Raw genomic sequence first — 12,616 nt, 5'->3', positions numbered from 1 at the left:
TTATACAAATGAGAGACATTTGTGACATTAAAGGACCCCCACACAGAATTCTTCCTTTTGATACAATGGATAATTGTATTAATCAGAGAAAATATGGTAACAATTGTCAAAATTCCCCCCTTATTGCTGCATCTGCAGCCTCCAAAAAGTATGCTGGATGCTTTACAGAACACAAACAGGTGCCCTGCCTTGAAGAGCTTACAATCTAATTTTAGACATGTCAAGATGAGTAAAAGTAAGAACACTCTGAAGGAAAGGAAAGACAAGGATTATAGCCAATAAGATCACAGTTACTTAGTTTATGCATGTCCACATCTTGATGTCTTCATCATTACAATTATTGTTGATGCCCTTCGGTGGAATACTTCTGAAATGCCTATTTCAACCCCACTCAGCATAATCTGTAGTGGTTAACCCCTTCTGTAAGGGCTCACCTTTCCCTTTCAAATAGCACTTCAGCATTAAATCTGATGTTTATGTATTAGTCACTTTTAACACAACAGACCCACTCTATTTAAACAGGCAATATTTGTAGTGGACTGCATATCTGTAAGGACTCAACAAGGTATCTTGTTCAACTTGACTATAGGAAACAAAGCAGCATTTAGGAAAATCAATAGAAAGGTACTGTATTTGAAATATTTCAGAGTAGGTCAATATTTCCCTGACTAGTGGGAGATTTCAGTCAGGAGACCTTGGCACTGAAGTAGTTTTTGGAGGCTTCTTCCGAAGAGTAAGAAAACAGGATTTGCTTAGCCTGCACTGCCTCTGAGTAATCAAAAGCCCAGCTGGAACCCATAAGCAGCTATCAGCTTTGTGCTTGTGATGTCACTGTGGCACTGGGAACATTTTTCACATACTAGGACAGCTTGGATGCAGTCTGCTAGCCTAGGGAGCTTATTAACCAGTCAAACTACAGACAGTGAAGCCTTCCATTTTGCAAAGTAAACTTTTCATTTTGCTAGGGTGATTATGTATTGAATATGCCTTTCAAATGCAGTGGATGCATGCGGGTTTGGATTTTTTAAAAATATCACTAATGCCAGCCAACACCAGATAAACCCGAGAGTGTCAGAGCAGATTATATCTAAGTGTGGAATCATACACCATCCATGGTGGTTTTTTCTTCCCTCCCCTCCCCCAGATTATTTCTAGGGAACATATTTCTTAGTTGTAAATATTACTAACTGTAATGTCAAGAATTCTGTGTAACACACTTAGTATGTAAGCAGCATTTTAACCAAAGGAACTACACTATTTTATTTCAGTATTGGCAGCTCTTAGGAATAACGTGATTTTGAATACTAGTGAAGGCAGTCTTACAATGATGTAAAAAGAGAGAAGAACCAGCCATATCATACTATAGTTGTAGCCTAATGGAAGATACACTGAAGTACAAACCCAGAGACCAAGGTTTCATATTATACTTTGGGGTGTGGTTGTAACAGGATCTCTACTCACCACTGAGGCACTTCCTTGTGGCTACCTCTGGGAAATAGCTCCACCCAATCTGACACCCTTTCTGTCCAGGAGTTGCAATGCTTCCTCTCAGTCACTCGGGGTGCTCCTTCTTCATGGCTCAGCTCTCCAACAAAGGTCTGCATCATCCTTGCTGCCATATCCCTATTCCACCTTCATCAGGCCTCCATCCACCCATCTTCTGGGTAAACCTTTCCTTCAGGGCCAGGATCCCACGGCTTCTACTCTTACCCTGGGTTTCTGCCTCTGAGTTTCATACCTCCAGAGAAGAATTGCAGGCTTCCACACTGCAGCCTTCTTCTGCCTCACTTCCTGGCCTTATACCAGCCCTGCTGCTCCTCTCAGCTGGGCTCCATGCTCAATCAGTGCTTGCCTATCAAGCCTAACTCTCCCCCAGGTATGGCCTACCAGGTTACTTAACCCCATCTAAGCCACATTAACCCTTTTTGACAGGATGTCACTGTCACTCATCAGTATCACAGATAATTAAGAACTTGCATCCAGTCACTTCAGATAGAGCTCTAGGTACTATTTCAAACTCTAATATACAAGAGCCAAGTATCATCCACATTGCTAAAGGCTTTTAAAAGAAATATGCTAGATTAGGTGCCTCTGTAATCCACATTTATAAAGTGCCACCTCTACAGCTAGAGCACATATAGAAGCTTATGACCCTGATGGGACTTCCATGCTAAGAGAACTGCTTCTTTAGCTCAAGTGGGAAAGATTCATAATTTACATCCACATGTCCCAGGCAGAAGGCCCAAACGTGGCTATTGTTCCATTTGGCTGTGTTGCCTGTAATCACTAGACCACAATCTGCTTCCACAATCATGAAAAAAAACAACAACAACCAGGCCTGGTGCCCAGCGTTCCACTGCTGTCCCTCTAAGAACTATGTAATGCACTGGCAACACGTGTGTTGGTCTTCACCCATGTGGGCTGATTCACAGAGAGGTTAACAGCATACTTTTCCTTTTCTACCAGCAACTCCTCTAGTTGAAGTGTAAGACTCTATACTGTAGCTCTGAAGGTTGTGGGTTCAAGCTGTGGTGATTACCTGGGAATGAAAAAAATATACATATTTGTGCAAAAGATAGTTTAAGGACCCTGCACATAGTATCAGGATGATTTGCTAATATTTATTTTACTTCTGCATTTTTAATATTTGTATGGTGCTAAGGGGAGCTGTACCTTTAAGAATAAGATGAGGCAGTCTGTGCTTGAGTCAGAGAACAATATTTGGGAGATTTTGCCATTGTGTGCAGACACTAAAAAACCTGCCTGTGTCAGCTTCAAAAAAGACCAAGCTTGATTTAATATATAAACTTATCAAGCCATATTTTCAAAGGTGTACTGTTAGCAGCAGGACAGAATTCCTCAGGGCACTGTGAATGAGCCAAAGAGAGCCTTCTACCTATGGGTCACCAGTCTGAATCCTGCAACCATCAGCAGGGATTAAAAATTGTTGCAGTCTAAGGGATGCGTGATGTCAAACTCATTGAATATAGAGGCTAAGTCCCAGCTCCAGCTCCAACATCACAAACTCCCGGTCGTACTTAGCACTAGATTGTAAGCTTTTTGAGACAGCAATTCTCTTGCTTTTGCTTGCTACAATACCTACCATAATGGGGCATAACCTCAGCTCGGTCCAGTCCTCTACTGAGAGCTTCTACTGTGGGGGCGGCAAACCTCAGACCTTTGCTCATTGGCTGGTTATCAGCTTCTGTAGGTGTTTTTTTCACCTCAAGTCATAAACCTCTGGAACCTCAGTCATCTCTTGATGCTGACTTCTGGTGAGAAATAAGCAGGTAAACTCTTACAGAAGATAAATCCTATTTTTGTGCAAACACCATAGCAGGGAAGAGAAAGCCCAGAATATGTCACTTGCAGAATTGCTTTAAAACCATTTTTTTTCAAAATTTCATTCATCAGCAGTAGCTTTTTAAAAATATTGTTGGCAAGTCATGAGCCAAAAATGAAAAAATATTAGGATGGAAGAAACATATCTGTTTGGCAAATCGGTACCTGGATGTTTAAGCTGTAATGGCCTAGCCAGAGGTTTAATAGACCAGAAGTGTGCTGCTCCAGGGTAAGGATACACATTTTACTTACACCATGCTGCAGCCTGATATATAACGTAAAGCTAGTAAAGGCCAAGGGGAAAGTTTCCACATAAATTACTCCATGAAACTGCAGAAGAGCGTGAATGTTTATAGTGTGCCATCATTCAATCTGACTGGTTTGTTATCCAGCAAGACTCAAGAAAATGGCTGGTACAGTTCTACCAAAACAACATTTGTAGTTTTTCTGCTGTCATAGCTTCTCAAACTTCAGAGAAATTTTTCCCACTTATTCAAAGATGAAGAAGATAGAAAAATATTTCTGTAGCAGCATCCATATGGTAGATGCTTAAGGAAAGTCTCTGCTACAAACTGCACACATTCAGTTACAATTGTGAGTATAAACAGACATAGAAAAGCACAATGCACCTCATAAGAACTGAATATTATTCCTCGCTTTTTGGAGCAGTAAAGGGGGAGAAAAGCAAGTATTTTGGGATGCTAAATACTAGCCCTCAGACTTGCTGTCCTGAATTATTTGTATTACCCCACCATCCATATTTTTAACCAGAGCAACATGCCCAGAAGGATGGTCCAGTGCTAGGACACTTACCTGGGACTTGAGAGTTTAATTCCCTCCCCTGCCAGACTTCTTGTGTGACCTTGAGCAAGTGTAACTGTCTGTAAAATGAGGATCTATTACTTTCCCTATCTCTGTGAGAGTTAATACATTAAAGATTTTGAGGAGCTGAGACACTAAGATAATGGGGGACATGTAAGTTCCCAAGAGGAGGTCTACACTGTAATGTAAACCTAGGCTCAGACTCATCTTGAGACCAAATCCCACTTCTCTCTCTACACAGGACCCAGAGTCCTAGGAGCCTGCGGGGTTGGAGGGTTTGAGCCCCAGTCAAGCCAGGGCCCAAACCCTATTCCTTTGCAATGTAGACACAGCCCCCCACTCCACCACATGACTCAGATCCTAGGAGGCCACCAAAAGTATCCCACAATCCCATGTGCCAACTTCCTTTGTCCTCTCTAGCTCAAGAATCACCAAACCACTCCAGGGAAAGGTAAACGCCCCTTGCTGTAGAGCAGCAGTTCGGCAAGTCAGCATTTAACCCTTCTATTGCTAACTGCCAAGCTGCAAACACTTTTGGAGACCCTTCTGTGTTTGCAGTGGAAGCTGACCAGAAGAAGTCCTTTGCAAAGCATGCTGCTTCATGGTTGCAGGAGCACAACCAGCTTTTGGTTAATCTCTGGTGTGTGGCCAGCAAAACACTGGATTTTAGTAAGAGTACCAGGAATAACTACATATGCCAGCAAACAACAAGGAAACTGACAGCATTGGAAATTTGCTCGACCGGTGACCAGTGTAGGGAGCAGATTAAGTGGCTCAAGACTGAGTACCGAAAGGGACGAGAAGCATACCTTGGGCAACTTGCCAACATCATGCCCATTTTATGAGGAGTTGGACTGGGGGCTGGGTACTGCGCCGAGCACAGAGTCAACAGTGGTGCATGATGATCTTACATTGCCATACCTGTATGTTTGCTGTTCTATAATTATTCAATGGTGCAACAAGCTAGCTGGAAACAGTCAGCTGTGGGGCGGCAAGAAGGTAGCAATGTGTTCCATTTACAAATCTAGTCCATTTCAGCTAAAGGTAGCCCATGTAGTCAATAGGTGACAAAATCATTAGTCCCAAATACAACTGGGATTTGAAATTTTATGCAGAAATGTGCTGGGCAGGGGGCAGGGAGAGAGGATAAAGAGGATGGCAGTGGAGTTGTGTGTATAAGCATCCAATCATAACAGACTAAGCCATGTGAAAGCTAATGCAGCATCTTGTCGATTTCCCTCATGAATTCTGACCCAATCCTGGGGGCTGCTAGCTGCAAACTTTCCCTGTAGCAGGAACATCAGATAGGTAGTCACATTTGAGGAAGGGCGTTGTCACAGGGCACTCCACTCACCCCTAGGGGCCACGTCTAGGGATTAGCTCCATTCAGGTCTGATGCCCCCTTCTACTGCTCATTGCATGCGCTGCCGTTTTTCTCTCACTCCCTGTAACTCAGACTGCCCCTCCCCCGCAATCCCAAGTGGTTCTGCAATTTTTTGGGGAAAAATGCCATTTTGATTTTTAACTGACCATTGTCTCTGCAATTAAACTGGCAGTGCTCAGGGAACTTCTGTGGTCTGAAACAGCTTTCTCACAACATACCAAAGTTCAGTCTGGAAAAGTAACATGTTATACCCTTGGAATTTCACAAGGATTTTTTTCTGTGCTCCTGCACTGAGCCGTTTGAGACAATAACCCACTGTGTCTTGTCCTACTCCAAAGCCCCTCAACCTCTACTGGCTGCGGTACCTCTCTGCCGCTTAGCCATACAGCAGCAGAAGCCTGCATCAGCAGACCTTTACGGTCCATTCCAAGAGGAAGAGTTTTCATGATGAACTTATGGTTGAAATTCTGAAAAGGCACAACAAGCAGGTCCACTTCAAAAAACAGAGGGACTTACAACTAGAGGAAAGTCATGGCGAGAGGCAAGAGGAAAGGCTCATACTGGCTGCACAGCTTGAGTACAGGGTTTCAGCATGAGAGCAGGCTCTTGCTTCGCAGCTCCTGGAACAAGAATGGCAGCTAAGGGAGGATGACAGAGCATTGCGAACAGCTGACATCTCTAATGGCTGCCAGAGTATCAGCTCCTGCTGCATAACCCACACCATGGCCTGAGTCCCCTCCATGGTACCCTGTGATGCAGTCCAGAAACAGCTTGGACAAATCCATGGCTAGGTGACCCATGCAATCAGGCCCTATGAATAGCAGGGCAGGGCAGGGCAACTGTGCCCCATGTAGTCTTCCATACTGAGCTCCTTCCCCTGGCACTAAGTGCACTGCAAACAGGGAAGGAAGGGAAAGACGAATGAGGGGCCTGGGGACATTCAACCATAGGGGGTTTTGTCTTGTACATAGTTTCACTGTTTGCACTTGTTGGTTTGTGCTGTATGGTTTGTTTTGAGTCTTTTTAAGGGTGTTGTTGTTGTTACAGGTATTTTGGTGGGGTAATGGCAGCTGGCCTGCCTGGCAATGGATGAATGACGTGTTTTTCTAATCTATATTTATAAATAAAGCTTTTTATGTTATCAAGAAAATGTATTGCTATCACTGCATCACATCATACAATGTGTATTTAAAATAATAAAGGTAAACACGATCAGGGACTATTCCTCAGTACAGTTAGTTACATCAATCCCTATATCAATCACTTCCTGGCATCATTCCTTACTATGAATCCATGTCCCCCTCCATTGGATAAGCAGTCAGGTCATTCATAAGCACATTGCATGGCAATCAACCTCCCCCCAACCTCTCCCTAAGCAATGAAATCCCACCACAATCAATCAGCTCCTTCCCCCCCGCCACAAGCACATGCATAAAGGTACTATTCTCCCTCTTCCACTGGGCCATGTAAATCCAAAATGTGGGAGCACAAAGCATCCCTGACTTCTGTTGTCTTGGTGCATGCAGCTCCAGCTGTGGTAGGTGCACTTCCAGGCAGAGTGTACTGATTCAGTGGCCCCTTGCTGTCATAGGCCCATTCAGGGGGAAAATGGCTCACCTCTGGCTTCAAAAAGACTGTGAAGAGCACAGCAAGTCACAATAATGCACACAGCATTGATGACACTGGAATCGGTCTAAATATCTTTAGTGGGATTTCAGTCTGACAAAAGTACATTCAACAGCCATTCTACACCTGCTGAGAGTGTAATTGAACCTCCTCTTGCTAGGCCTCTGAAATCAGGGCATGGTTTCATAAGCCAAGGTAAAAGGAGGTACATCCAGGGTCCCCCAGAATAACAGTGGGGACAGTAACTCCATTTATTACAATGTCATTTGGTGGGAATAGTGTCACAGCTTGTCCATGAGTGTAGATTTCCCATAGGTGAAAAACCCTGGCATCACAAACTTTTCCAATACAACCCATGTTGACATTCACAAATCAACCTCTGTGGTCCACAAGAGCCTGGAGGAGTACTACTCTTTGTGATTTATGTACTCATGTGCTCCTTGAGGAGGGCAAACTAGGGGCACATGAGTCCCACCAATCGCCCCTGTGCAGTTTGGAAACCCCATCCTCTGAAACCCAGCTATTACTTCAGGAATCTCTTTAATGCCCATCTCCTTGGGGATAAAAAACACACCTGATTACCTAGTTGACTTGCCAACACCAAAGTGGTTGGCAAAGGACCTGTAGAAGTCTGGGGTAGTCAGCTTCCAGACAGTTATAGCAACTCGCTTTTGGACCTGCATGGCTGCCCTCATGTGGGTGTCTTTATCCTGGAAGGTTAGGGCAAACTGCTCACAAATGTATCTTCCTTCATGCAAAAGCCTTTCGACCCATTTATGGCCACCCCAGGTCTGTATGACAATGTGGTCCCACCAGTCTGTGCTTGTGGCCCTGCTCCAGAAGCTCCGGTCTGCATAGGGGACATCAGCAGTGATACAGAGTATCATAAACAGCTTCAGTTTGAATTTGCAATGTTTGTGTCTTCCTCCTCCTGCACCCTCAGAAGCTCTGTCAGGTGCCTCCAGTGGGTCAGAAAATGTACCCAAGCATATCTGCCTGTTTCCTGAACCAGGAGTGGAAAATGCAAGGGAGAGTTCTTCAAAAGGCACCTCACCTCATCCACACTGCTGGCCCTGGTAGCTGGGAAAATGTGGACCAAAATGATGCTTGCGAGGATGTGTTGGCAGGTTGTTCAAACTTCCTATAATGTACAGCGTGGACATTCAAGTTTTCCCATGCTGCACCATAATCAAAGGGATAGAACGGACGCATTTTGAGAAGGCAAAAGGGAGTCTGGGATACAGTTGACTTGATTTGTGTCTACGTGCAGCAGTGTGGACACTAGTGCCCCAGATTCGAGCCCGGGTAGAAAATTTTTAATCTAGGGTTGACAATCAGTGTAGACGCTCAAGCCCTGGATTCTCTAACCCAGGGTCTGCTGACTCAAGTCCCACTAACCCTGGGCTTACATTGCAATGTAGACATACCCTAAGAGTCTGAGGCCTTGTCTTCGCTACAAAATTGGATTATGTTTGAACATAAGGAGGGAAAAGTTAAGATAGCCACGATATTACTGAGCAAGGATTTTGCAGTCTCTTATAGACAAGGATGAACTGTGTCATGGTGACAAGTTATGGTAAACCTTAGCAAGTATTTGAACACAAATATAGGATAACAGTTCCTGAAGTTCAACCATGATTGGTTGACAACAATGCTGATCACAGCTTGCCCTTGTCTGCATTAAGGGCAAAATTGTGGTCTGCATCACTTTAGTTAATCTGATTCTTCATATGTGTCCTACCAATCAAATTTTGTAATGAAGACAAAGGCTTAGAGGCACTCTAACCAAAGCATGTGTGTAGGTTGTCAAAGTTACCAGGCTAACTGCATCTCAGATCCCTCCTGGTCTCTGAGTGTACCTACTCTAGGTCTCAGGCTTCTAGTGGAATCACACAATTCTCCCACTCTCAGACTGGCCCCCGTGTTGCAATCTACTGTGCATCAACTATAATTTACCACAGCAGGTTTGACTTATGCTCAGACTCTGCAATTCTGTTCCCTTTGGGACAATAACTGGTAACACTGGTCTACAATTTTTGAGAAGTCGTCTGCTTCAGAGATAAAATGTGCTATTTATTATGTATTTTGATGTGCTGAATTCAAATATGACAATTAAAACAACTGACTGGCTATTGTTTCTAAGATATTTAAGTTTTTACATTTTATGTCTATGTATATTGTGTAGATAGTAGAGTTTTAATCCTAAATTGTAAACCTAGGTCTTTTCATGTGTTTATGGTTGCTTTACATGATATTTCACCTGTCCTGTTTATGTAACACTTTAAAAATCAGCAAAAGGGTTATATAAATCAAATTTATTATGAAACAAAAGGCAAAAAACTATTCTGTACATAGTTTAGTCCTATTCAGTGTCTACTCGGCGCTTCTTGGCTTGTCTCTTGTATTCATTAAATAGAGCATCTCTTATCACTGTCCAGCAATAGTCTGCAAGCATTGATGGGCTCCATTTGCCCTGATAGCGTTTCTCCATTGTTGCAAAGTCCTGGTGAAATCGCTCGCCGTGCTCGTCGCTCGCTGCTCCGCAGTTCGGTGGAAAAAAAACTCTAGATGAGAGTGCAAAAAATCTACCTTTAGTGACATGTTGCAACCAAGGCTTTTGTATGCCTTGAGGAGGTTTTCCACCAACAAACCTGTAGTTGTCTGCCTTGTTGTTTCCGAGAAAATTTATTGCCACTAACTGGAAGGCTTTCCATGCCGTCTTTTCCTTGCCACGCAGTGCATGGTCAACTGCATCATCTCGAAGAAGTTCACGAATCTGAGGCCCAACAAAGACACCTTCCTTTATCTTAGCTTCACTTAACCTTGGAAATTTTCCACGGAGGTACTTGAAAGCTGCTTGGGTTTTGTCAATGGCCTTGACAAAGTTCTTCATCAGACCCAGCTTGATGTGTAAGGGTGGTAACAAAATCTTCCTTGATTCAACAAGTGGTGGATGCTGAACACTTTCCTTCCCAGGCTCCAATGACTGTCGGAGTGGCCAATCTTTCTTGATGTAGTGGGAATCTCTTGCACGACTATCCCATTCGCAGAGAAAACAGCAGTACTTTGTGTATCCAGTCTGCAGACCAAGCAAGAGAGCAACAACCTTCAAATCGCCACAAAGCTGCCACTGATGTTGGTCATAGTTTATGCACCTCAAAAGTTGTTTCATGTTGTCATAGGTTTCCTTCATATGGACTGCATGACCAACTGGAATTGATGGCAAAACATTGCCATTATGCAGTAAAACAGCTTTAAGACTCGTCTTCGATGAATCAATGAACAGTCTCCACTCATCTGGATCGTGAACGATGTTGAGGGCTGCCATCACACCATCGATGTTGTTGCAGGCTACAAGATCACCTTCCATGAAGAAGAATGGGACAAGATCCTTTTGATGGTCACGGAACATGGAAACCCTAACATCACCTGCCAGGAAATTCCACTGCTCTAGTCTGGAGCCCAACAGCTCTGCCTTACTCTTGGGTAGTTCCAAATCCCTGACAAGGTCATTCAGTTCACCTTTTGTTATGAGGTGTGGTTCAGAGGAGGAGGATGGGAGAAAATGTGGGTCCTGTGACATTGATGGTTCAGGACCAGAAGTTTCATCCTCTTCCTCGTCTGACTCAAGTGAGAATGATTCTGGTGCATCAGGAACCGGCAGTCCTTCTCCGTGGGGTACTGGGCGTATAGCTGCTGGAATGTTTGGATAATGCACAGTCCACTTTTTCTTCTTTGACACACCTTTCCCAACTGGAGGTACCATGCAGAAGTAACAATTGCTGGTATGATCTGTTGGCTCTCTCCAAATCATTGGTACTGCAAAAGGCATAGATTTCCTTTTCCCGTTCAACCACTGGCTTAGATTGGTTGCACAAGTGTTGCAGCATGTGTGTGGGGCCCACCTCTTGTCCTGATCTCCAGTTTTGCAGCCAAAATAAAGGTGATAGGCTTTCTTAACCATAGTGGTTAGACTGCGCTTTTGTGATGCAAAAGTCACTTCACCACAAACATAGCAGAAGTTATCTGCACTGTTCACACAAGTACGAGGCATCTCTCCTCACTCTGGCTAAACAGAAATGTGTCCCTTTGCAAAGTCAAACGCTGACAAATAAGAGAGCACGACACTGTATGATTTCTAGAGCTGATATAGGGCAATTTGTTCAGCAGAGTGATGTAAGCTTCGTTATGATTGCATCATCCATGACTTCTAGGAATAACATGATGCAATTCATATCATGTATGATGCAATACCAGCTTCAGATTGCATCATTCATTGTTTTGCCTAAAAAGCAAGTACTGTCCAAACCCAGTCATAGATTTATTCATAGATCCAGTCAAAGATGTATTTTAGTCATTTCTGGTTTAAATTGAAATCCCTTCCCTTTATAACTCACTTATCCTCCGCCATTCCCAAGTCAAGGGTCGTATATACTGACCCAATAGCATATCTTGAAAACTAGAGCCAATCAACAATTTTAAGCATCATTTTCTTTCTCAGTGACCCAGAATTAGTAAAGTTTGACTACATTTATTTCAGAAGCATTTTGGCTGTAGAGCAGTGTAATCGGTGACCAAACAGCTTCCTTAAAACAAAATTTTATTCATATAGCACAAAAGCATTCAGAGGAAAAATATAGCTTAAGAACAATAAACCAGACTGTACATGTCTGGCTTTTCCCTAAGGTGTCCCTGGCCCTGGGAAAATCCAGCTTTTTAAGACTTCCTCTCCACAGTCTCGCTCTGTGTCAGTCTGTCTCCTTGGACAGTTCTGACAAGTGAACTTTTTAACTCTTTAGTGCTCTTCTGATCACCAGGCTTCCAGCTTCAGCAAAACAAGGTTTGCAACTTGTTTGAGACAGGATCCTTGAAGCTAACAGCTTGCCCCATTGTTTTTAAAAAGCAACAGAGGGTCCTGTGGCACCTTTGAGACTAACAGAAGTACTGGGAGCATAAGCTTTCGTGGGTAAGAACCTCACTTCTTCAGAAGTGAGGTTCTTACCCACGAAAGCTTATGCTCCCAGTACTTCTGTTAGTCTCAAAGGTGCCACAGGACCCTCTGTTGCTTTTTACAGATTCAGACTAACACGGCTACCCCTCTGATTGTTTTTAAAGTGTATATATGGGTGTTCTTTCTTGGAAAGCCATTGTGTTGCTTTCATACACACAGGGCGTCCTTAGGCATACGCAGCATACACAGCTCTGTAGGGCACCATGAAAGTTGGGGCAAATTTCACGGTGCTCTAGGCAGCTGCGTGCTGCATACGCATCAGTACCAGCCCCGGCAACCAGCCCTATCCCTTGGCCGGCCCCCCCAGCAAGGGGCAGGGCCGTCCCTAGGAGGGTGTGGGGCCCTGGAGAACTCCCTCCGCCCTGCCTCTTACCCCTTCCTCCCTGCTCTGCCCCTGGCCCGCTCCCATTCCACCTCTTTCCCCAGCGACC

The 12,616-nt window shown here is 44.0% G+C and overlaps 2 protein-coding genes across 9 annotated transcripts in view; one reads left to right on the top strand and one right to left on the bottom strand.

Annotated features, from left to right (window-relative positions):
* The window catches only part of SPMIP2 (sperm microtubule inner protein 2), a 124,719-nt gene that overhangs the window by 41,171 nt on the left and 70,932 nt on the right, over window positions 1–12,616 (top strand). The window lies entirely within an intron of this gene.
* The window catches only part of FNIP2 (folliculin interacting protein 2), a 92,660-nt gene continuing 80,092 nt past the window's right edge, over window positions 49–12,616 (bottom strand). Inside the window, exons 18-19 of the transcript XR_508903.4 lie at window positions 3,104–3,272; window positions 49–2,539 (exon numbers count right to left, since the gene is read on the bottom strand). The gene's annotated coding sequence lies outside the window, so the exon portion shown is untranslated. The remainder of the gene's footprint in view (window positions 2,540–3,103; window positions 3,273–12,616) is intronic.

Source organism: Chrysemys picta, chromosome 5 (genome assembly GCF_011386835.1).
Source record: "Chrysemys picta bellii isolate R12L10 chromosome 5, ASM1138683v2, whole genome shotgun sequence".
NCBI classification, from domain to species: Eukaryota; Metazoa; Chordata; order Testudines; family Emydidae; genus Chrysemys; species Chrysemys picta.
This window is presented reverse-complemented; position numbering and strand designations above follow the sequence as displayed.